Source organism: Oncorhynchus clarkii, chromosome 17 (genome assembly GCF_045791955.1).
Source record: "Oncorhynchus clarkii lewisi isolate Uvic-CL-2024 chromosome 17, UVic_Ocla_1.0, whole genome shotgun sequence".
NCBI lineage: Eukaryota > Metazoa > Chordata > Actinopteri > Salmoniformes > Salmonidae > Oncorhynchus > Oncorhynchus clarkii.
In genome coordinates, this window is record NC_092163.1 from 25,862,077 (window position 1) to 25,888,840 (window position 26,764).

General features: G+C 40.6%; 1 pseudogene; it reads left to right on the top strand.

The window, feature by feature from the left end:
* Positions 1–22,556, top strand: part of LOC139369376 (sulfotransferase 6B1-like) — a 29,317-nt pseudogene extending 6,761 nt beyond the window's left edge.
* The last annotated feature ends 4,208 nt before the right edge of the window (positions 22,557–26,764 follow it).

The window sequence follows — 26,764 nt, forward strand, 5'->3', positions numbered from 1 at the left end:
GATATTGCAGGCGAAACCCTGAGGAAAATCAAACCAGGAAGTGGCATCTATTTTGAAAACTCCATGTTCCATAGCCTGCCATTGCTCCATTTAAAGGGATATCAACCAGATTCCTTTTCCTATCGCTTCCTCAAGATGTCAACTGTCTTTAGATATAGTTTCCGGCTTTTATTTTGAAAAATGAGCGAGAAAGACAACATCGCGTCATTGTATGGCCGGGTGCCAGCAGCATTTTGCTTGGCGCAACAGAGTTTGGGCAGCCATTACCTTTCCCTCTCCTACTGAGAAAGACAGTTGCGGTTGATATATTATCGATTATATATTTTAAAAACAACATGGGGGTTGATTATAAAAACGTTTGACATGTTTCTGTGGACATTACGGATACTATTTGAAATTTGTCTGCGTTATCGTGACCGCTCTTTCCTGTGGATTTCTGAACATAACGCGCCAAACAAACGGAGGTATTTTGGATATAAAAATAATATTTCTGGAACAAAGGAACATTTATTGAGTAACTGGGAGTCTCGTAAATGAAAACATCCGAAGATCATCAAAGGTAAACGATTCATTTGATTGCTTTTTGATTTTCGTGACCAAGCTACTTGATGCTAGGTGTACATAATGTTTTGTCGAGCAATCAATAAACTTACAAACGCTTGGATTGCTTTCGCTGTAAAGCATATTTTCAAAATCTGACACGACAGGTGGATTAACAAAAGGCTAAGCTGTGTTTTGCTATATTGCACTTGTGATTTCATGAATATAAATATTTTTTGTAATATTATTTGAATGTGGCGCTATGCAATTCAGCGGTTGTTGATGACAATTATCCCGCTAAAGGGATGGGTAAGCATCAAGAACAATATAGTTCAAGAAATGGTGCTAAGAAAATATTTACTAAATAAACTAAAGTAAAAAATTAAAAGTAACACAATGAAATTACATCACAATAATGAGGCTATATCAAATAAAACTTTATTTGTAACGTGCACCGATTATACAACAAGTGTAGACTTAACTGTGGAATGCCTACTTACATGCCCTAACAATGCAGTTCAAGAAGAGTTAAGAAAATATTTGCCAAGTAGACTAAAATAAAATGTAATAATTAAAAGTAACACAATAAGAATAACAATAGCGAGGCTATATACAAGGGGGCACTGGTACCGAGTCAGTGTGTGGAGGTACAGGTTAGTTGAGTGTGGGGGAGGGGGGGGGGGGGGGTCTTTCATGTGGCACCGCCTATTAGATAGGTCCTGGATGGCAGGAAGCTTGGCCCCAGTGATTTACTGGGCCGTTCGCACTACCCTCTGTAGCGAATTACGGTCAGATGACGAGCAGTTGCCATACCATGCAGTGATACAACCGGTCAGGATGCTCTCGATGATGCAACTGTAGAACTTTTTGAGGATATGGGGACCCATGCCAAATCTTTTCAGTCTCCTGAGGGGGAAAAGGTTTTGCCGTGCCCTCTTCACGACTGTCTTGGTATGTTTGGACCATGATAGTTTGTTGGTAATGTGGACAACAAGGTACATGAAACTCTCGAGCTGCTCCACTACAGCCCCATCAATGTTAATGGGGGCCTGTTCGGCCCGTCTTTTCCTGTAGTCCACGAACAGCTCCTTTGTCATGCTCACATTGAGGGAGAGGTTGTTGTCCTGGCACCAAATTGCCAGTTATCGGACCCCCTCCCTATAGGCCGTCTCATCGCTGTCGGTGACCACTGTTGTGTCGTCAGCAAACTTGATGGTGTTGGAGTCGTGTTTGGCAACGCTGTTGTGTGTGTAAAGGGAATACAGACGTGTTGTTGCCTACTCTTACCACCTGGGGGCGGCCTGTCAGGAAGTCCAGGATCCAGTTGCAGAGGGAAGTGTTTAGTCCCAGAGTCCTTAGCTTAAGTGATGAGCTTCGTGGGCACTATGGTGTTGAAAGCTGAGCTGTAGTCAATGAACAGAATTCTCACATAGATGTTCCTTTTGTCCAGGAGAGAAAGGACAGTGTGGAGTGCGATTGAGATTGCGTCACCTGTGGATCTGTTGGGGTGGTATGCGAATTGGAGTGGGTCTGGGGCAGGGCTGCCCAACCCTCTTCCTGGAGATCTACTAGGTTTTCAGTCCAACCCTAGTTTAGCATATCTGATTAAGCTAGTTAAGGTCTTGTTGAGCAGCTAATTAGTATAATCAGATGTTAATTTAAATTAGGGTAGGACTGTGGGAGAAATTGGTTATGTGGGAGAAATTATATACATGATTTTGGTAAACACAAGAGAAAGATACACTTATGGGTTCATTTCCTGTTCTGGTAAAATGCATTGTCTATTGTATATGGCAGGAAGCAGATAAAGGAAAAATGCAGACACAGACGCCTAGACCAGCTGGACATGCAGGGATCGGGGGGATGGACAGGAGAGGGGGTCAGCCAGGGGACCAACTGATGGATTACAGACATCAATCACATCACAGGGGAGACACACAAGTCTGTTTGATCTTAGACAACCATATGAAGAGAAGGCGACCAGGGCAGCTGAACACACTAAAAACTAGAGATAAAGGACACATATAAAAGGGACACATGGGGTTAATTACAGGGTCTAAACACAGGCCACAGGAAAGGGGGATGTATATTATCTTTAGGTCAAAGCAAGGGTCTTGTCATCATTATAATCTGGCCGAAAGCAGATGTGGGCGTTACTGGGCTGAACAAGCAGGACGCACCGATTGGGATGTAACTGTATTTGCATTGGGGGATGAACTGATGATGTATGTGTGGGTATAACATGAAGAGGGAGAGCTCTGGAAAGGTGTGGGTCCCGCGGGGCACTCCGGCTTGTTATACTGTTGTATTAAAGCCTGATTGATTTCACAAAGTTCTGGTATGCGTTATATTTGAACCGATTTGCCACTACAGGACTGAAGCCACAGGATGGTAGATCTCCTGGAAGAGTGTTGGGCAGCCCTGGTCTAGAGTGTACGAGAGGATGCTGTTGATGTGAGCCATGACCAGCCTTTCAAAGCCCTTTATGTCTACCAACTTGAGTGCCACGGGGCAGTAATCATTTAGGCAGGTTACCTTCACTTCCTTGGGCACAGGGACTATGGTGGTCTACTTGAAACATGTAGGTATTACAGACTTGGTCAGGGAGAGGTTGAAAATGTCAGTGAAGACCCTTGACAGTCGGTACACGCATGCTTTGAGTATACGCCCCGGTAATCCGTCTGGCCCAGCGGCTTTGTGAATGTTGACCTGTTTAAAGGTTTTGTTCGGCTACCGAGAGCATTATCACACAGTCAATCAGAACAGCTGGTGCTCTCGTGCATGCTTTGGTGTTGCTTGCCTCGACGCGAGCATAAAAGGCATTTACCTCGTCTGTAGGCTCACAGGGTGTACCGGTACCGAGTACAGGTGGTACCGGTATACAGGGTTTACCGGTACTGAGTCAGTGTGCGGGGGTACAGGTTTGTCAAGGTAGTATGTACATGTAGGTTGGGGTAAGGTGATTATGCATAGATAATAAACAGTGAGTAGCAGAAGTGTAAAATCAAAGGGGGGGGGGGGGGTCAATGTTAATAGTCCGGGTAGCCATTTGATTAATTGCTCACCAGTCTTATAGCTTGGGGGTAGAGGCTTCACCTGGAATGCTTTTCCAACAGTCCAACTCATCCCAAATCATCTCAATTGGTTTAGGTCTGGTGATTGTGGAGGACAGGTCATCTGATGCAGCACTCCATCACTCTCATTATTGGTAAAATAGCCCTTACACAGCCTGGCGGTGTGTTGGGTCATTATCCTGTTGAAAAACAAATTATAGTCCCACTAAGCACAAACCAGATGTGATGGCGTATTGCTGCAGAAGGCTGTGGTAGCCATGCTGGTTAAGTGTGCCTTGAATTCTAAATAATTCATTGACAATGTCACCCGCAAAGCACCCCTATACCATCACACCTCCTCCTCCATACTTCACGGTGGGAACTACACATGCAGAGATAATCCGTTCACCTAATCTCCATCTCACAAAGACATGGCCGTTGGAACCATTAATCTCAAATTTGGACTCATCAGACCAAAGGACAGATTTCCACCGGTCTAATGTCCATTGCTCGTGTTTCAAGTCTCTTCTTATTGGTGTCCTTTTAGTAGTGTTTTTTTTTCATCAATTCGACCATGAAGGCCTGATTCACGCAGTCTCCTCTGAACAGTTGATGTTGATGTGTCTGTTACTTGAACTCTGAAGCATTTATTTGGGTTTAATTTCTGAGGCTGGTAACTCGAATGAAATCATCCTCTACAGCAGAGGTTATTCTGGGTCTCCATTCCTGTGGCGGTCCTTATGAGAGCCAGTTTCATCAGCGCTTATATGGTTTTTGCGACTGCACTTGAAGAAACTTTCAAAATTCCTGAAATTTCCCAGATTGACTGACCTTCATGTCTTGAGGTAATGATGGACTGTTGTTTCTCTTTGCTTGTTTGAGCTGTTCTTGGCATAATAAGGAATTGGTATTTTACCAAATAGGGCTACCACCCCTTCCTTGTCACAACAATTGATTGGCTCAAACACATTAAGAAGGAAAGAAATTCCACAAATGAACTTAACAAAGCACACTTGTTCATTGAGATAGATTCCAGGTGACTAGCTCATGAAACTGGTTGAGAGAATGCCGAGTGTGTAAAGCTGTCATCAGGGCAAAGGATGGCTACTTTGAAGAATCTCATATATAAAATATAGTTTGATTTGTTTAACACTTTTTTAGTTACTACATGATTCCATATGTGCTGTTTCACAGTTTGTCTTCACTATTATTCTACAATGTAGAAAATAGTAAAAATAAAGAAAATCCCTTGAATGATTAGGTGTAGAACTTTTATAGACCAATTACAAAGAGTTATAAACCCCTCTACCAATAACAGCTAGTTTTCAGGTTACATATCCCTCTCATTAGGCCCCTCCTGTCTAGTGGATTGATCCACACAACAGTCGTGTTCCTCTGCTCAGACGTTGCGGAAGCATGCCATATATTACAAATGCCTGGATAGGTATTTTACCACATCATATGTTATAGCAATCTGGTACCGATGGCACAGATGATGATGTGGCATGCAACCATTGGTTGATGCATGCAACATCTGAACAGCTGAACACAACCTGTGGTAATAGACTGCTTAGGTGCCCTCCCCCACATTACTCAGACCCCACCCAGACAGTCTTGGGCAAAATTCTTGCTTGAGAAATATATTTTTTTATTTGTATTTTTTTATGGAAAACTGTTACAGTAAATACATTCATTGTTACCCAGAAATGATTTGAAATTGAGATAAAAATGGCTGCACTGGGCCTTTAATAGGATAATGAGTTTTAAAATGAAATGTTTGAACAACATGATACATAGTATTTGGAATTATGAAATATGTCAAATTTGTTTAATTAATGTATTGTGATGTGTAGAATCAGGGGTGCAAATTCCACTGGAGAGGGGGGAAGAATTCAAATACACAAACAAATGATATCCCAGTACTTCATAAATATATATATTTTTAAGTATAAATAAATATCTAAGAGACTGTCGGGGACCCCCCACATTCTGAAAATGCATTTTTGCCCAACCCCCCAGTTTTATCATTGGAATGTGATACAAAATGAGGCAATGGTGTGCTTTAGGCCCATGCGGACACCTACAAGCGGTCGGGTAGGCTGTTGAGTGTTTATGCGTCTGGATTAAAAAATGTATTTTCCCCCTACTTCTAAAACCAAAGTTGGCCCCTGCGTAGAATGAATGACACATTTTCATTTGAACTATTGTATTCCTCTTATTCCAATACAGATGTCAATTAAACATCCTGTTGACACTTTCAATTGACATTGAAGTCTTGCGTTGGAATTATAGAGCAATTTATCTCAATTCTAGAATAAATCAAAGTTTGGAAGGTAGAGTGAGCTTTCCTAAAAATAGGCAAATGATCCTGAGATGTGTAAAATAAATACTTCAAAGTAATGTGGAATAAATCCAGCCAATCAGTATTACACATCCCCTGGAGTTGACAAGGGTTGCGTATTTTGTGTCTGTATTATGAGTGTTGGACTTCATAATTAAACACAGGTTTATTAAACATAGGTTAATGCTGGAATCCTTAATGGTGAAACTGCCATTTCCATTTGCGATATTACAACCACAAAGAAGTTCCTGCAAAAACAATATATATACACTGCTCAAAAAATAAAGGGAACACTTAAACAACACAATGTAACTCCAAGTCAATCACACTTCTGTGAAATCAAACTGTCCACTTAGGAAGCAACACTGATTGACAATAAATTTCACATGCTGTTGTGCAAATGGAATAGACAACAGGTGGAAATTATAGGCAATTAGCAAGACACCCCAGTGACCACAGCCCACTTCTCAGTTCCTATGCTTCCTGGCTGATGTTTTGGTCACTTTTGAATGCTGGCGGTGCTTTCACTCTAGTGGTAGCATGAGACGGATTCTACAACCCACACAAGTGGCTCATGTAGTGCAGTTCATCCAGGATGGCACATCAATGAGAGCTGTGGCAAGAAGGTTTGCTGTGTCTGTCAGCGTAGTGTCCAGAGCATGGAGGCGCTACCAGGAGACAGGCCAGTACATCAGGAGACGTGGAGGAGGCCGTAGAAGGGCAACAACCCAGCAGCAGGACCGCTACCTCCGCCTTTGTGCAAGGAGGAGCAGGAGGAGCACTGCCAGAGCCCTGCAAAATGATCTCCAGCAGGCCACAAATGTGCATGTGTCTGCTCAAACGGTCAGAAACATACTCCATGAGGGTGGTATGGGGGCCCGACGTCAACAGGTGGGGGTTGTGCTTACAGCCCAACACCGTGCAGGACGTTTGGCATTTGCCAGAGAACACCAAGATTGGCAAATTCGCCACTGGCGCCCTGTGCTCTTCACAGATGAAAGCAGGTTCACACTGAGCACGTGACAGACGTGACAGAGTCTGGAGACGCCGTGGAGAACGTTCTGCTGCCTGCAACGTCCTCCAGCATAACCGGTTTGGCGATGGGTCAGTCATGGTGTGGGGTGGCATTTCTTTGGGGGGCCGCACAGCCCTCCATGTGCTCACCAGAGGTAGCCTGACTGCCATTAGATACCGAGATGAGATCCTCAGACCCCTTGCGAGACCATATGCTGGTGCGGTTGGCCCTGGGTTCCTCCTAATGCATGACAATGCTAGACCTCATGTGGTTGGAGTGTGTCAGCAGTTCCTGCAAGAGGAAGGCATTGATGCTATGGACTGGCCCGCCCGTTCCCCAGACCTAAATCCAATTGAGCACATCTGGGACATCATGTCTCGCTCCATCCACCAACGCCACGTTGCACCACAGACTGTCCAGGAGTTGGCGGATGCTTTAGTCCAGGTCTGGGAGGAGATCCCTCAGGAGACCATCCGCGACCTCATCAGGAGCATGCCCAGGCGTTGTAGGGAGGTCATACAGGCACGTGGAGGCCACACACACACTACTGAGCCTCATTTTGACTTGTTTTAAGGACATTACATCAAATTTGTATCAGCTTGTAGTGTGGTTTTCCACTTTAATTTTGAGTGTGACTCCAAATCCAGACCTCCATGGGTTGATACATTTGATTTCCATTGATAATTTGTGTGACTTTGTTGTCAGCACATTCAACTACGTAAAGAAAAAAGTATTTAATAAGAATATTTCATTCATTCAGATCTAGGATGTGTTATTTTAGTGTTCTCTTTATTTTTTTGAGCAGTGTATATTTTTTTCCGAACATCATTGCACACGTGATAGAACAGAAAATATGTACTGCATGTTACACAATGCTCCTCATCTCGGTGGGGCGGACAGTGGCTGTTTTCCCCCTACTGCAGATTCCATCTTAGGATGCAGATTCCAAGTGACTGCACTTACGGTAGATAAGTAAGCTAATAATGTTAGTCATCTGCTATTGTAGGCAACTAACTAACCAACATGTTCACTGCAAAATATTTTTCCTGTGAAATGCCTGAAAATATTCTGTATAATATAATATAATAATATTCCATGTTCATCTGAAATATGTTGTGGTTTTATATCAAACTTTACAACTCAATTGCACCAATAGTATAACAATTATCTGTGGTAACTTTGACTTTCAGATGCTGGTTGTGTTCTGAAACCCAAAAGATACAGTCGTATCATACTACCACTTCATGAACACAAACCCTGTTTTGCCTAATGCCAAATCCTGGGATTCATTTTTCACGGACTTCATGGAGGGTGAAGGTGAGATGTTTTATTTATTTTATTTGACCTTTATTTAACTAGGCAAGTCAGATAAGAACAAATTATTATTTTCAATGACGGCCTAGGAACAGAGGGTTAACATTCTTGTTCAGGGGCAGAACGACAGATTTTTACCTTGTCAGCTCGGGGATTCGATCTGACAAGGTCCAATGATCATACCACTAGATTACCTGCCGATTTAAAGAACAACTCAACACATTCGTATTGTTTGAAAGAAATGCAGTGTCATGTTGGATAGGCTGGATGTAATGAATAGCGCAACTAGAAAATTACATTTCTTAAATAAAATGTCGATGCTTTCTAGCTGGTCTTAAATTATTTATGGTTGTGAAATACGTTTTAATAGTGGTAGTGACTGGTAGTAGTAGTAGCTGTAGTAATGGCAGTGACTGGTTATGGTTTAATAAATTGGTAGAGGGAAAGATTGCCAGCCAAATAAATCAAATAATAATAACTAGAAAAGTACATTTCCTGAAGAAAATATGGTGTGGTGCTAGATTGTGTCACGCTCTGAACTTTAATATCTCTGTTTTCTTTATATTTTGGTTAGGTCAAGGTGTGACGAGGGTGGGTATGCTAGTTTTTGTATTGTCTAGGGGTTTTGTAGGTCTAGGTATTTATATGTCTATGGTGGCCTGATATGGTTCCCAATCAGAGGCAGCTGTTTATCGTTGTCTCTGATTGGGGATTATATTTAGGTGGCCATTTTCCCTTTTGTGTTTGTGGGTTCTTATGCTATGTTTAGTTGCCTGTCTGCACTATTCGTATTAGCTTCACGTTTCGTTCGTTTTGTTGTTTTGTTAGTTTGAATAATAATAGAAGAATGTACACATACAACGCTTCACTTTGGTCTCCTTCATATGACGAACGTGACAGATTGTTATAAGTTATGGCTGCGATCCCTGTACAGGGACCAAAATCAGCGGAAATTTCAGAGCGCCAACTGTAGTACTCGATAAAACTCAAACTTTCATTAAAACACACATGCAGGGTACTCAATTAAAGCTACACTCGTTGTGAATCTAGCCAACATGTCAGATTTGTAAAATGCTTTTCGACGAAAGCATGAAAAGCTATTATCCGATAGCATGCACCCCCCCCCCCTCCCCCCCTCCCGAAATACCTGAACGAGACGCAAACAAAATAATTAGCGTAGCCGGCGCTACACAAAACACAGAAATAAAATCTAAAACATTCATTACCTTTGACAAGCTTCTTTGTTGGCACTCCTATATGTCCCATAAACATCACAATTGGGTCTTTTTCCCGATTAAATCCGTCAAAGTATACCCAAAATGTCGATTTATGAAGCCCGTCTGATCCAGGAAAAAGCGCCTTTCCAAAACGCAACGTCATTGTTTAAAATTACTAAAAGTTGCCTATAAACTTTTACAAATCACTTCAAACTACTTTTGTAAACCAACTTTAGGTATTAATAAACGTTAATAATCGATAAAATTGATCACGGGCGATCTGTATTCGATAGCAGCAAGTCTTGAAATCATCGTCCATATTTTCCCTTTCATAACTTCCTTCGGTGGACCCCAAGACAGGAAGTGCCTATTCGTCATCACACCAAGGATAAACTACTAATAAAATGCCAGTACTGGCGACATCGTGTGGAAGCTGTAGGCATTATAAACGGGTCTCTATCTATTTTCCCGTTGCCGTAGACAATACATAGACTGGCGGATTAAATTTTTTGGGGTGTTTTTTGTGAACATTTTTCCTCTGGATTTTTACTCCTAAACACGTTCTGTTAAAGCCACAGACATGATTTAACCAGTTTTAGAGACTGGTGTCAGAGTGTTTTCTATCCACACATACTAATCATATGCATATACTATATTCCTGCCATGAGTAGCAGGACGTTGAAATGTTGCGCGATTTTCAACAAAAAACTGCGAAAATTCGCAGCATCTTAAACAGTTTTAAAATGTTTAGAAAATTGTAATATTGTTGTAATGTTTGTAGCTGAAATGGTTAGAGTGGTAGTTTTTAAAATGTCTACTACTGTGGTCTTATTTTTGGCGTTGAATCCATTAATTAAGTGTTATGCTAATTTATGGTAATTACCACTGTTTATACACTTTATTAAGAATGTGAAGATAGCCTGAACATGAGAACGTTGCTCAATGGGTGACATGTTTGGTGAGTATGCAGGCCATGGAAAAAACGGGACATTTTCAGCTGCCAGGAATTGTGTATAGATGCTTGGGACATGGGGCTGTGCATTATCATGCTGAAACATAAGGTGATGGTTGCGGATGAATGGCACAACAATGGTTCTCAAGATCTCACAGTATCTCTGTGCATTCAAATTGCCATCGATAAAATGCAATTCGTTGTCCATAGCTTATGCCTGCTCATACCATAACCCCACCGCCACCATGGGGCACTCTGTTCACAACGTTGACATCAGCAAACTGCTCATCCACACGACGCCATACACTTGGTCTGTGGTTGTGGCGTGTTGGACGTACTGCAAAATTCTTTAAAATGACAGCTTTTCATAAGCCGCCTCAAATTAATATTACATTCTCTAGAAACAGCTCTGGTTGACATTCCTGCAGTCAGCACGCCAATTGCACACGGCCTCAAAACTTGAGACATCTGTGGCATTGTATTGTGTTTGACAAAACTGCACATTTTAGTGTGGCCTTTTGTTGTCCCCAGCACAAGATGCACCTGTGTAATGATCATGCTGTTTAATCAGCTGCTTGATATGCCACATCTGTCAGGTGGATGGATTCTTTTGGTAAAGGAGAAATGCTCACAAACCGGGATGTTAATACATGAAACATAGGACCAACACTTTACATTTTTGTTCAGTGTAGTTAAAGTATGACTGCTATAAAAAGCATTTCTCAAGCAATCCGAGTTGGGGCAGTCTAGACACATTTTTTGTTAATTGCGTAAATTGTTTAGCTCTAAAGCTGACTAAAATCAAATAACAGTATGAGCAAGTAAGAAATCTAGAATTGTGCTTTGCTTTGCAAGCACACCTAATAAGAGTATGTAAGAGTTCTAAAGTGGTCTGGCTTTCAACAAGCACATTAATAACATTGAGTGCTGAGACATATACTACAAAACTAGCTATATCTATTTGGGATTTTCTAAAGCTAGCTAGCTTCAGTTAGCTTCACATTCCAACTTAAGCTCAATGAAGCCATTTTTATAACAATATCAAATCACTTGAGTAACAATTAGTGGAACTGACAGCGGTTCAGCTAAATTAAATCTTGTTCATATACACCCCCAGGAAGAGTGATGCATTTTTGTTTTTACATTTCTGACAAGTGAGCATTTTCATACATCCATAGAATGTTTGGAAAATATTTCTCACAAATTTAGCTAGGACTGGGTCTGAGTGGCTAGGAGAAAACTGAAAACTAGCTGTTGGCAGACAGGTTTCAAAAAGTAGTTTTAGGAAATTATTTTTGAAATACTTTGAAATAGAAATAATTAGATTTACCACAAAAATACTAATATCTAAATACACATGTATTTGAACCCAGAGTGTGGCTGAAGGACAATCAGCACAATGTTTACAGACATTTCAGTTTTTAAACCTTTGAGCTGCTCTGTGTAAATGTTTTTTTTAGCTGGCTACATCTGGCACATTTACAGAAGTCTTCACTGATGTCAGATCCCTGTCAGATAAATGCAATTAATGAAAAGGAAATTCTTTCCACAGTATCGCACTAACAAATGGATAATCACACTATAGTTATGGTACAATACAGCGCACTACAAAAACATTATGTACATGACTGCTGAATGGATTCACCTTATGCTATTTTTATTTATTTTTTACAGTGGCTTGGGGCTCTTACTTCAACCATGCCCTCGCCTGGGAGAAACTAATGGACAATCCTAACATATTGATGGCCACTTATGAGCAAATGAAGGAGGTAAAACCCATATTATGTATAGTGTTGCAAAAATAGTGAATATTGATGCACTATTGAAGGGAATGTTTTTCAGATTAATGGACTCTACGGTGAGTTGTGTGTGATGGTTCTGGATCCTAGTGGCCAATTTAGGGCTTGGACAGGAAACGGAGAGGAGAGCGGGTATGAGGTGATGTTCAGAGAGGAGGCAACTGGTCAATAAAGTTCCCCACGGCACCGGAATCCACTAGCATTGTAGAAACAGTACATGAGGGACAGCCAGCTAGTGTGATCAACACTGAAAAGGGTTTGGAAGAAAATTATGAAGATTGGATACTCACACCTTCCCCAGGAGGTGGAAAATCATGTGACTGTCCCTCTGCTCTTGTGGATCCCGAGTTGGAACATAACGGACACTGCTGAAATTGGGGAGCCCCAGCAGTTTCCTTCTGCGTCGCTCAGCCGCGGGGAGGCATGTGACCTTCACCTCCATCGGTTCAGGCTCTGCTACAGAGTCATCACTGAGGGAGGGAGAGAAGCGATGAGGGTACCAACGCTCCCGAAGTAGGTTAGCCAGATGGATGGCCATCGTGATGAGTGCGACCAAGGAGAGGCTGTCATCTCTACATGCCAGTTCTTCTGGACCTCCTCACGCAGTCCTCTTCTGAATAGCGTATGGAGTGCAGGCTCATTCCATCTGCTGAATGCTGCTACTGTCCGGAAGGTGAGCGCTTACTCGGCAGTCTGATCATCCTTCCGTAGTTGAAATAGGCCCTCACTCCCCTCTCTGTCCTCCAGTGGATGGTCAACGATACCTCTGAACAGAGCCATGAACCCCTCATATGAAGCCAGCGACTCCTCTCCTCTCTCCCAGACTGCCGTAGCCCACACCCGCCCAGTCAGCAGAGAAATAACCGTAGCAACCTTGGACCTCTCAGTGGTGGGAATTCCCATCTGATGTGCAAAATAGAGGGAGCACTGGAGTAGGTAGCCACTGCATTTAGATGGGGTTCCATCATATTTATCCGGGAGAAACAAACTGGCATCGCTGACCTGGGCAGACTGCTGAACGGACTGGTGTGCTGGCTCAATACAAAACAAGAGTAGCATCAGGACATGAAACACATAACTAATACTGCCTGGGAAATGGAACTAAGGGAGTGACAGATATAGGGGAGGTAATAAGTGAAGTGATGGAGTCCAGGTGTGATGAGGTGTGATGAGGTGCAGGTACGCGTAACGATGGTGCCAGGTGTGCATAATGATGGTAATCAGAGCCAGTGATGAGTAAACCGGCCATGTCGAGCGCAGGAGAGGGGGAGCGGATGTAGACGTGAAAATATTAGGCCTAACTTTTGAAATGTACCAGTAAACTAACAGATTTTTTTGAGTTTTCATAACATGTTAAAGATATAAATAATACAATTAAATGTTTTTAATATAAAATCATTGATTCACAAAGCTGTATAACATAATCCTAAATATAACCAATCAATTTACTGAATACCGTTGTTTACCATGAGGGTTTCAGCATGGAACATCCTTTATATTTTCTTTTACTATGCCAATATATCTTTGCTGTAAATGTTTTTGGGCCGAACCAGTCGGCAGTTCTTAGAAGTCAATAGTTGGAAGAGTTCCAGAAATAATTGGAAATTACATTTTTTTCAGTAATTAGGCTCTCTTGAACCACATGGTCTAACTACTAGACACAGATAAAAAAAAAAATTATATATATATATATATATAAAGACATATTTTTGTATTATGTTAATTAAATTGACTCACGGGTGCATCAATCGACACTAAGGATTTTAATTACCAACATTTCCGATGTGGTAAATTACTGGGAGTTTTACAATCCTAATTATGTCTGAGTAATGTACATTTATATGTCATTAATATTCACTTTTATCATTGTCTTACATCATATTGATGTCCTCCTGGCTTTTTTGAGAGTTGTGGAATGCACAAAGTTGGATGCACAAGTTTAAACTCCACTCTGTTTATTCTTCAGAATCTAGGTCAGGGCGTGCAGCAGATATCCAAGTTCTTTGATTTCCCATTGACTGAAGAACAAGTCCAGACAATTGCAGGGCAGAGCACCTTCAATGCTATGAAGGAAAGTTCCAAGAACACCCATGGAAAACATGGCAATGTGTTTTTCCGAAAAGGTAAGTTCATAATAATTCAAATAAATTGTATTCACTTTACTTTATTCCTCTCATTATTGTCCCCAACGATGAAACTTTACTTTATTCCTCTCATTATTGTCCCCCACGATGAAATCGGGTAGGGGATTGTGGAATGGTCTCGGTCCGTAATTTACTGAAATCATTTACTGAATCACACCAGTGAAGAGGTGAAGTCAGGGATAACTTGGGCCAAAATATGTCTTTCCAGCAGTTTGTGTTTTTGTATGAAGGTCAATGAGAATGTCAAATCGCTACGCCATTTCCTGGTTGCTAAAATTCTAATAGTTTGCCTAATTTCAGTTTATGTGACAAAACAAGCCGTCATTGTGTAGAGAATCATTTTACCATCTGAACCGCTGTGAAATATCTTTTCCATAACCTAACATATTGTATTTTCATCTTTTTGAAGCTTGTGTAAAAAAAGAAAAAAGAAAATAAAAGACGCAAAAACTAAATGTAAGAACTGGAAGTATAGAAATAGCGCAAATAGAAAAGATCTACCACTTCTTAGACTTATTTTCAATGAGAATGACAGATCGATAACTCCCATTATGTGCATTGTGTTGGGTCGCCCGAAAAGTGACATATTGCAGCTTTATTGCCTAGAATGGTCCCACCTGATCTTGCCTCCTGACTGCATTCTAGACTGAGTACCAGTCTCTTTAGCTAAAATTCCACTCTTTGCCACTCCCTGTTATTGACAAAGAGATTGGCCTTTAGGCAATCTCAATGTTCAATATGTGCTGGATTTATGGCAGAGTTGCTCATTGGTTGTTGAAAATACCATTAATGTTTTCCATGACAACATGTGGCGCCGCGAAAATAGAATTAGAATTTATAACAAAGACAAAAACAGAATTTATCTGTTAGCTAGGCAAGTTGTTGTACTTAGGCTTAAAATCAAATCATTATCAAAATTAGTAGTTGGAAATGCAGTATGCATTTACTTTAAGAATTTAGATGTGAGCTAGGAACTTTTGAAAGACTGGACAAACAAAAAACGGTTCCAACATTTACATAATCCTTGATTGGAGGATAGCTGTGAGGGTGATCAAATGCTCTGTTCATTACCGGATGCGTTCATAAATTCATAAATTAACTTTGGCTATCTACTCTGATTTCAGAGTGTGCCAGAGAGCAGATGAAATATGAATTTACGAAAGTGCAACACCCATTGAATTTGACAGGTATTAGTAAACTTCGGCAAAAAAGAAGTTTACTGATATTGCAGGCTATTCTATTTTGAAAACTCCATGTTCCATAGCCTCCCATTGCTCCATTTAAAGGGATATCAACCAGATTCCTTTTCCTATCGCTTCCTCAAGGTGCCAACAGTCTTCAGACATAGTTTCAGGCTTTTATTTTGAAGAATGAGCGTGAACGACCGACCACATTGTGTAAGTGGATAGGTGGGGGCTCTCAGAGAGAATTGTGCGCAAAAGAGAAAGGCGGCCATTGTTACTCCCGGTCCTAGTGAAAAGCCAACTGTCCCGGTTGATATATAATCGAACAGATATTTGAAAAACACCCTGAGGATTGATTATAAAAAATGTCTGACATGTTTCTGTGGACATTATGGATATAATTTGGAATTTTTGTCTGCGTTGTCGTGACCGCTCTTTCCGGTGGATTCCTGGGCATAACGCACCAAACTAACGGAGGTATTTGGATATAAAAAATATCTTTATGGAACAAAAGGAACATTTGTTGTCTAACTGGGAGTCTTGTGGGTGAAAACTTCCGAAGATCGTCAAAGGTAAATGATTAATTTGATTGCTTTTCTGATTTTCGTGACCAAGTTACCTGATGCTAAGTGTACTTATTGTTTTGTCGAGCGATCGATAAACTAACACAAATGCTTGTATTGCTTTCGCTGTAAAGCATCATTTCAAAATCTGAGATGACAGATGGATTAACAAAAGGCTAAGCTGTGTTTTGCAATATTGCACTTGTGATTTCATGAATATGAATATTTTCTAGTAATATTATTTGACTGTGGCGCTATGCTATTCAGCGTTGCTGATGACAATTATCCCGGATCCGGTATGGGTGGTTCAGAGAGGTTAACACACATAATTGTAGAATTCGTAGGCGATCGAATAAACCCCCACTTCCTTCTATTCTGCTAGCAAACGTGCAATCTTTGGAGAATAAAATCGATGACCTACGCGGAAGATTCAACTACCAACAGGACATTCAAAACTGTATATCTTATGCTTCACGGAGTCGTGGCTAAACGATGACACTATTAAAATACAGCTGGCTGGTTATACGCTGTCCCTGCAGGATAAAACAGCGGCATCTGGTAAGACAAGGGGCGGCAGAGTATGTATTTTTGTAAATAACAGCTGGTGCACGATATCTTAGGAAGTCTCAAGCTATTGCTCGCCTGAGGTAGAGTATCTCACGATAAGCTGTAGACAACACTATCTACCTAGAGAGTTTTCATCTGTATTGTTTTGTAGCTGTTTACATACCACCACAGATGGAGCCTGGGACTAAGATAGCATTGAATGAGTTTTATTCTTCCATAAGCAAACAAGAAAACGCTCACCCAGAGGCGGCGTTCCTAGTAGCCGGGGACTTTAATGCAGGGAAACTTAAATCCAGCAGGACTTGTAAACCATTACAGACTACAAAGGGAAGCACTGCCGAGAGCTGCCCAGTGACACGAGCCCACCAGACGAGCTAAACTACTTCTATGCTATCTTCGAGGCAAATAACACTGAACCATGCATGAGAGCACCAGCTGTTCCGGAAGACTGTGTGATCACGCTCTCCGCAGCCAATGTGAATAAGACATTTAAACAGGTCAACATTCACAAGGCCGCAGGGCCAGTCGGATTACCAGGATGTGTACTGCGAGCATGCGTTGACCAACTGGCAAGTGTCTTCACTGACATTTTCAACCTCTCCCTGTCCGAGTCTGTAATACCAACATGTTTTAAGGAGACCACCATAGTGCCTGTGTCCAAGAACACTAAAGTAACCTGCCTAAATGACCACCGAACCGTAGCACTCAAATCTGTAGCCAAGAAGTGCTTTGAAAGGCTGGTCACGGCTCACGTCAACACCATTATCCCAGAAACCCTAGACCCACTCCAATTTGCATACTGCTCTAACAGATCATGCAATCTCGATTGCATTCCACACTGACCTTTTTTCACCTAGACAAAAGGAAACCCTATGTGAGAATGCTGTTCATTGACTACAGCTCAGCATTCAACACCTTGGTGCCCTCAAAGTTCATCACTAAGCTAAGGACGCTGGGACTAAACACCTCCCTCTGCAACTGGATCCTGGGCTTCCTGAAGGGCCGCCTCCCAGGTGGTAAGGGTAGGTAACAACACATCCGCCACGCTGATCCTCAACACAGGGGCCCCTCAGGCGTGCATGCTCAGTCCCCTCCTGTACTCCCTGTTCACCCACGACTGCATGGCCAGGCACAGCTCCAACAACATTATTAAGTTCACCGACAACAACGAGACAGCCTATAGGGAGGTGGTCAGAGACCTGGCCGTGTGGTGCCAGGACAACAACCTCTCCCTCAACATGATCAAGACAAAGGAGATGATTGTGGACTACAGGAAAAAGATTTGGCATGGGTCCTTGCCAATGATATATTGACCTATAAGTAACATTGGAAATTGCAAGGCAGGTAATTGATCTAAACTGATTATTGTAAGAATATAGGATTAAACATTCATACAAACGTTTAATCTTAAATGTAAACATGATTAAAATATAAATGTGACACATTACAATATAATTTGTCACTTGAAATACCTTGATTAAACTATAATTGAATTAAAACATAGATTACATTAACTCAATCATGATTGGCTTGATTTAGATACCAATTTTAGATGTGGACAGTTCAGAGATATACTTTTTTAAATAAGAAATGACAGTACTGTTTTAGTACTTCATGGATTACATTAATTGGAAATGAGAAAATAAGTACACCAACATGAGCTTCCATTCATAAAATGTGTAGAGTAAATTGCTAATGTAGATTATCTGTGGTAAACAAGGAAATACTTTAATTCAGTTGTACGGAATGATTGTCAATTGTTAAGTCTTTGCTTAGTCTGCTCAAATAGTAGGTTTAGTTTATACCAAAGATAAAACCCACCAAATAGTCTTGAAAAATGTCGGCAGCATCCAGGACTAAAATGTAACACTTTTGTGAGCATTAATACGGTGGCCAAAAGTGGTTGCAATTGAGATTAGCAGTGTGGGTGGTTTTAGCGCATATTAATGTCATGACCAAAAATCATCTTGTGTTGAGACAATGTTAGTTGCAATTGACCGGTTAACCTCTTGAATGATAATAAAAAAAAATAGATTTCCACCTAAATTGACATACCCAAAAGTATTCAAGTGTTGCAAATGTTTGGTATACTCAAGAGTACACTATAACTCAGTGAAGATCAAAGGGATCTCCAAATTAGATTTCCCTGAGACCGGGTCTGCTAGCTTGTAGGATTTCCACCTAAATACTCTTACCCAAAAGTAATTATTTTTTGATGAGATGGCCAAAAACAATTACTAGTGAGAGAATAAAGTAGACGGTGCGCGTCAAACATCAGATTTTTGACCCTATCTCCGGATGACGCGTATATGCCCAAATATGGTTATCCGGCCTGGACATCCTTGCGGGAAGATGTCACGTGGTTATGGCCAAATAAGTGCATCCTGTTCCTGTTGTAACGTGTTAGAGGGTGTGTTATTTTATATCTATATTGCATCTATTCCTTTGAAGTTGTCATGATGATTGATGTGTAGGGACATGGTTGAACTGGGGGGGGGATGTGTTTGAACATTTCAAAGAGGTTGGCCCCACACCCCACTTATTTTATTGCCCTTAGGGCTGCTGTCTATGAAGCAGGAATGTCCGGGGGAGCGGGGGGGGGATTGTATTTGCAGGAGACGCATTATAAATAAGACCCAGAACAACACATGTGGCCTCAGAACACTAAACAAGATTTTTAAAATAAACATGGATTTTGTGATCAGTGGCAAAGCAGTGATGACCGTAACAACGGAAGTAGGACCGCGACTGAAACATAGAGAAAGAGCCAAGTATAAAGCATCAATATATGATGCACCACAAAAGCGGTTTCTAAGTGTGTATAGAACCCAAATACCGCCCACAACTGCACTGAAAGATCAAGTGATGATGTCTAATGGACAGCATTGGGGGTATCAGTTTGATTACCAGGCCTGTAGAGTAAAACTCTATACCGTAGCCGAAGGAGAAGAATATACAGACCAGACTTTAGGAGTGGACTACGGGCTTGAAGACTGGACGGTTATTCGCAAGGTTGTGTGTCCCGAACTGAAAGTGATCACAAAGGGGTATAGCATGTTCATGGGCTAATAGACCCGTTGGGAAGGTACCCCTGACTCCTCAGGAAGAGTATTTCACAGGGTGAAAATACAAAGAAAGAATGGACTTCCATGTGGAAGTTCTATTGTTCTATATCAGCAACGAGGAAAGCCGCAACCAAAACATTCTTGATGGTGGCCTGACTGGGCATTTTAGGTTGCGCATGCTTATTCCTTATAAAGTTGGGATCTAATGGAATTGAAAATGTTAGTTGTTGGACGCTCTTTCTGTACAGAGCCAACAGCGGCAGAGCATTTTTCGGCTAAGGAAGTGCATAATAAATACGAATCTTGAGGATTATGATTCAAAGGAACCCCAAGAAGGTACATCCTCAGAAGGGTCAGCCCCTGAAGAAAACTAAGTACGCGGCTGCATTAACCACAAACTGATACCCAAAGGACTGGTTCACCAATAAAAGGAGTGCCCATAAAGCCTGCATACAATGTTAGAGAGAATAAATACATTTTTTCTTTTGAGAAAACTTACAAATGTTATGCATCAAATTATTGAAAATAAAGTGAACAATGTATCGTTCTACACAACACACAATACCTGTGCTAATTTAGAGCGTGTGCTAAAAATGGAGCAAATCATGAATCATGTACGACATATGGGCAAGAGTCTACAATGGACACAACTGGTATCCCGTTTTGTGGATGATTCTGAAGAACTAGAAACAACCTTGTCTAAGATTTTACTTCATTTGTTTGAAACACCGTTTAATTGTAACATGTATCATATTTGTTGTTTATATACTTATATAGCGGATGTGTGTTTTAAAAATTCAGCGAATACAAGCCTGTAAATCTAAACCAAATATACAAGGTGTTGCATGCTTGGATCGTTGAGAAAACAGGGACAAGTATCCTGCAACGAATCCTGAATTGTCTGTATACGTAATACTTGATGTTTGCAAAAATAAAAATTCTAAATGAAAATGAAATATTGTCGTTATTTGAAAGTGGCTCATTGACGTTATTGTACCTCAGAGAGGCAAGAAGGATGGCGGAGCAGATGTTGAAAAACATTTATTATACCCCCTCTAAACCTGGGTCTTATGGGGGTAAGAATCATTTACAGATAGCTATAGCCGGAGAAACAGGTAGCTGGTTAAGCGCTGCTCAAGCGAATGAGTGGTTAGCAGAGCAGGATGCTTATACTCTACATAAACCTGTACGAAAACAATTTCCAAGAAATATATCGTTTTTTCTACTCATCCCTTGTCCATAATGCAGCCATGATCCTTCTTGGCGGTCTGTCAGCTGTAAACACAAAAATAGCTTTTAATATAGGGTGCACACTTTTTGTTTTTAATGTATAAATATTCTTATGGATTTTATTATTGGATTTACGTCGACAATAGTGTGATGGGGGCTGGCTGCACGCGTTTTGCTCCGCGGAATCGCCTTCTAACGAAGGCAGTTCCAAATCATTTATTCCCTGGAGCAACTGCGTAAAGGACAGTTACCCTACAAACGTTAGATAATATTAACATTAATATTAATATTAACACGCCCAATTTTTCAGTTTTTGATTTGTTAAAAAAGTTTGAAATATCCAATAAATGTCGTTCCACTTCATGATTGTGTCCCACTTGTTGTTGATTCTTCACAAAAAAATACAGTTTTATATCTTTATGTTTGAAGCCTGAAATGTGGCAAAAGGTCGCAAAGTTCAAGGGGGCCGAATACTTTCGCAAGGCACTGTAGCTTCTCGTCAATCCAGATACCCAGATATTGTTAGCGGGAACACAATAAATGTGGGCACCATCTGAGGTACAAATGCATAAATTACCAGAGCTTTTTGGAAATTATTTATTATGCTTAGTTTTACCTGCAGGTACCAATTTCAGTTTAACAAGGGCTTTCTGCAAAGCAAAAAGGCAGATTGTAGCTCCAAGACAGCCTTGTCAGCAGAATGCACAACCGAATAATCTGCATACAAGTGGAAGTTACAATTACCTACAGACCAACCAATGTTGTTTGTATTTATAGAAAAGTCAAAGTACAGGGCCAAAATCAACCCCTTTGGGACACCCTTAGTAATATCAAGGAAACATTTCAATTGGTGAAGAGGAGACTGAAACCACCCAAAACAAACAACAACTGAAAAGGGTTGTAGTAAAGGCTGTTTAAAACATTTAAAATGAATATACAAGGATATTGGTGATGTCAGTTGTTGATGTTTTCACAGGTCCAATAAAGTTGATCTTCGCCTTTGATTTGTCCCCCTGCCTTTCTGCCTAGGTGAAGTTGGAGATTGGAAGAACCATCTAAGTGAAGCCCAAAGTAAACAGATGGACGAAAAGTTTGAGAAGCACCTGGCTCACACTAAACTGGGGGCTAAGTTAAAATATGATATTTACTGCAAGTAGGGAGTTGAAATTTCCAGATCCAATGCAGAAGGAGCATATTCAGAAGATTGAAATAGAAAAATGTTGCTCATGTCTACAGTAGGCCTAAACCTTCTGTAATAATACTCAAAGATACATTTATAACGCAGAGAACTAGAGATCAATGCAACTAGTTGTTTTTCAGTTCAGCAACTGTTTAGAATCTGTGTTGGGGTTCCAGTTTGGACTCATAGCTACACGTGGCAAGTTCTCATTGGTCCAAACTATCTACACATTAATAAAGCCTGAAACGGGATCCTTTGTATTCGGCCAATTTTACTGCAACAAATTCTAATTGGTTATTAACCACAGGCTAGGTTTTGGTATAAACTACATCCTGTCTCTTTGTTCAATGAAGAAACAACAAGAACAGGGAAGAATGAACATCAACCATCCACTTTCCAGCATAACAACTATGATTTGTTATTTTTGAATTAATATATTTTTCTCCCCCTTATTTGTTTTGAGGGCTGTGTTGTCGAAAAATAACATAAACAGAATAACTAACCAAATGTTCCAGCGGTATTTGCAAATCAAATCAAATCAAATCAAATGTATTTATATAGCCCTTCGTACATCAGCTGATATCTCAAAGTGCTGTACAGAAACCCAGCCTAAAACCCCAAACAGCAAGCAATGCAGGTGTAGAAGCATGGTGGCTAGGAAAAACTCCTAGAAAGGCCAGAACATCAGAAGAAACCTAGAGAGGAAGCAGACTACGAGAGGTGGCCAGTCCTGGTTATGGTTATGCCGGGTGGAGTCTGGTTATGCCGGGTGGAGATTATAGCAGAACATGGCAAAGATGTTCAAATGTTCATAGATGACCAGCAGGGTCAAATAATAATAATCACAGTGGTTGTCGAGGGTGCAATAGGTCAGCACCTCAGGAGTAAATGTCAGTTGGCTTTTCATAGTTCAGAGTATCTCTACCGCTCCTGCTGTCTCCAGAGAGTTCTAAACAGCACGTCTGGTACAGGTAGCACGTCCGGTGAACAGGTCAGGGTTCCATAGCCGCAGGCAGAACAGTTGAAACTGGAGCAGCAGCACGGCCAGGTGGACTGGGGACAGCAAGGAGTCATCAGGCCAGGTAGTCCTGAGGCATGGTCCTAGGGATCAGGTCCTCAGAGAGAGAGAGACAGAAAGAGAGAAAGAAAGAGAGAGAGTGAGAATTAGAGATAACATACTTAAATTCACACAGGACACCGGATAAGACAGGAGAAATACTCCAGATATAACAGACTGACATTAAAATGAAGCTCAATGGGAGAAATCCCTGCCTCCAGCTGTTTGCTTAGAAATTCTAGGGACGGTTAGGAGGCCTGCATCTTGATACAGATTTATACAAATCAAAATATGTTTTCTTCGAGATTCTTTAAATGGCCACCTTTTGCATGATGACAGCTTTGCACACTCTTGGCATTGCAGCCCAAATGAATCATTCACAAGTTCAAGTAACAGACACATCTCAACATCAACTGTTCAGAGAAGACTGTGTGAATCAGGCCTTCATGGTCAACTTGTCCTTCTGTGTGAGAAATAAATATTATAAACATACTCTGGGACAGTTGTGGGATGTGATAGATCCCAAGTGAATACAGTGTTGTGGAAATTTCCTATATTACCAAATAATGAGAGAGCAAACTACACACAAGTCAGAGTCATATTATAAAGTAAATCTTTAATTATGAGGTTCACCATAGCCCTGTGACTCTCAGATCAATTCAGTGTCTATAAATGAATATATCCGAGAGTGCTTACACAACAGTTATTAGTATAATTTATAGCCAAGACACACCCATCTCAACTCATATGACGAATAACAGATCTTAGGAACATTACACAAAGAACCTTTTACTTGAAAGAGGAGTATCCCATAGCTAGATAGCATTAGCTATAAATTATTGTTCAGTTTGGTCTCCTAAACGAAGTTCTTTATCTCATTCTTGGTACCACTTAGGACCAAAACATTACCTTATCCAAAGGCATATATTAATTGTAATGTAATGCTTTATTATAAAAGTGTATTTTTATGGTGAAAATTATCTTATCGAAACTCGCCTATGTACAGTATGCCAGTTAGGCTCTACACTGGTTGTAAAGAGGATTAATGTGCTTAATTTTAAGAAGTTATCATGCCACTTTAGTTGTGATACATGGGCTAGGCTACAAGAGGTGGGTGACTATGATTAGAAAAAGTCGACAAAAAAAGATATGTGCTGTTTCTTGCCTTACTACACATGCTGGGCATCATTCACACGTGATAATATTGTCACCCATTAGTCTATTCTTCATTTAGTCTTGTCTTTACATATGCTAAACAATATATGTGTGAAATTGGTTTGGATTTAGATTGGACCATTATCATGCACCTGTCTTGGAACAGAGGCCAAGGGAAAAAATACATGTCATCTCTGCACATAAATAGTGAATGGAAGACACTTTCCCCGTGGTTCATTTCCATGCCGGCCAGATAGGCTATACTCCTGTTGTAAAGCAAAACAATGTGCTTAATATTAGCAAAGTTGAGAAATAAATATAGAAAGCTGATGGGGCCTCCTCTTTTTAATTGAGGCCATCAAAACCCTGTTTTGTCACACAATTTCATAGCCTATAGAGATGTTGCGCAATGAGCTCATAGACTCTCAGGAGTGTTCGATTAGATTTCAATGACATTTGCATTGATGTCAGAGTGATTATAGGAATAATAGAGTGCTGGTTGCCATGCAGTTAGCAAGTTTGGTAGGCTACTAATGACTACCAGCAGCATCAGAGCTTGGAGAAGCCTAGTTAACGTGACTAATGTGGTCATGACTTGTGACCGCTGGTGTGGCGTTAACAGCCCTAGTCACACCAGATACTGACTGGTTTTCTGATCAACCTTTTCTTCCTTTTTTTAAGGTATCTGTGACCAACAGCTGAATATCTGTATTCCCAGTCATGTGAAATCCATAGATTAGGTCTTAATTAATTAATTTCAATTGACTCATTTTCTTATCTGAACTGTAACAAAGTAAAATCTTTGAAATTATTGCATGTTGCATTTATATTTTTGTGCAGTGTACATTTGTGATTTTATTTTGGAATTATCTGTTGCTCGATGAACATGTGAGAATAAATAATAATAATAATAATAATAGCAATATGGATTGTGTAAAGAGATAGATGGGAGGGGTTGAATGGAGCTGAAGGGTGGGACTATATAGCTTCAGAACTTTTGTGAAAGAGCACAGTTAGAAATATATTGCAAATAGACATCAGAACATCAGAAATAGAGGATAGATTGGGCCCGTAAAATGTATATAGAATGAATAAGCTGTGGAAACCTAAGTGTTGTTGTTCATTAGTTTACCCCAATAAGGGGAGGAGTGGCAGGGTTTACAGGAAATAATACAGGAAAATATATTTTTAAAAGATATTGTGTGTGTATATATATATATGTATATTAGTGTGTGTGTGTGTGTGTGTGTGCGTGTGTGTGTGTGTGTGCGTGCGTGTGTGTATATATATATATATATATATTCTATAAATATACTACCGTTCAAATGTTTGGGGTCACTTAGAAATGTCCTTTTTTTGAAAGAAAAGCTCATTTCCTGTCCATTTAAAATAACATCAAATTGATCAGAAATACAGTGTAGACATTGTTAATGTTGTAAATGACTATTGTAGCTGGAAACGGCAATTTCAGATTTTTTTTATGGAATATTGACATAGGCGTACAGAGGCCCATTATCAGAAACCATACTCCTGTGTTCCAATGGCACATTGTATTAGCTAATCCAAGTTTATCATTTTAAAAGGCTAATTGTTCATTAGAAAACCCTTTTGCAATTATGTTAGCACAGCACAACTGTTGTCCTGATTTAAGAAGCAGTAAAACTGTCCTTCTTTAGACAAGTATCTAGAGCATCAGCATTTGTGGGTTCGATTACAGGCTCAAAATGGCCAGAAACAAATAATTTCATCTGAAACTCGTCAGCCTATTCTTGTTCTGAGAAATTTAGGTTATTCCATGCGAGAAATTGCCAAGAAACTGAAGATCTCATACAACGCTGTGTAAGACTCCCTTCACGGAACATTGCAAACTGTCTCTAAACAGAATAGAAAGAGGAGTGGGAGGCCCCGCTGCAAAACTGTGCAAGAGGACAAGTACATTAGAGTGTCTAGTTTGATAAACAGACTTCTCATAAGTCCTCAACTGGCAGCTTCAGTGAAGAGGCGACTCAGGGAAGCTGGCCTTCTAGGCAGAGTTCCTTTGTCCAGTGTCTGTGTTCTTTTGCCATCTTAATCTTTTTTTTATTGGCCAGTCAGAGATATTGCTTTTTTTATGCAACTCTGCCTAGAAGGCCAGCATCCCAGAGTCGCCTCTTCACTGTTGATATTGAGACTGGTGTTTTGCGGGTACAATTTAAAATGATAAACTTGGATTAGCTAACTTGCTAGCCACTTCCAGACACAAATGAGAGAACAGCTCACTCTGACCTAGCAGAGCTTGTTAAACTGTTTTCATGTTATCCAGAGCATTGGTGACTAACTGTGCTGCTGGCAACAATTTAATTACCTTTTTTGCCAACGTTTACTGACACCGGCCATACTCAACGGGTG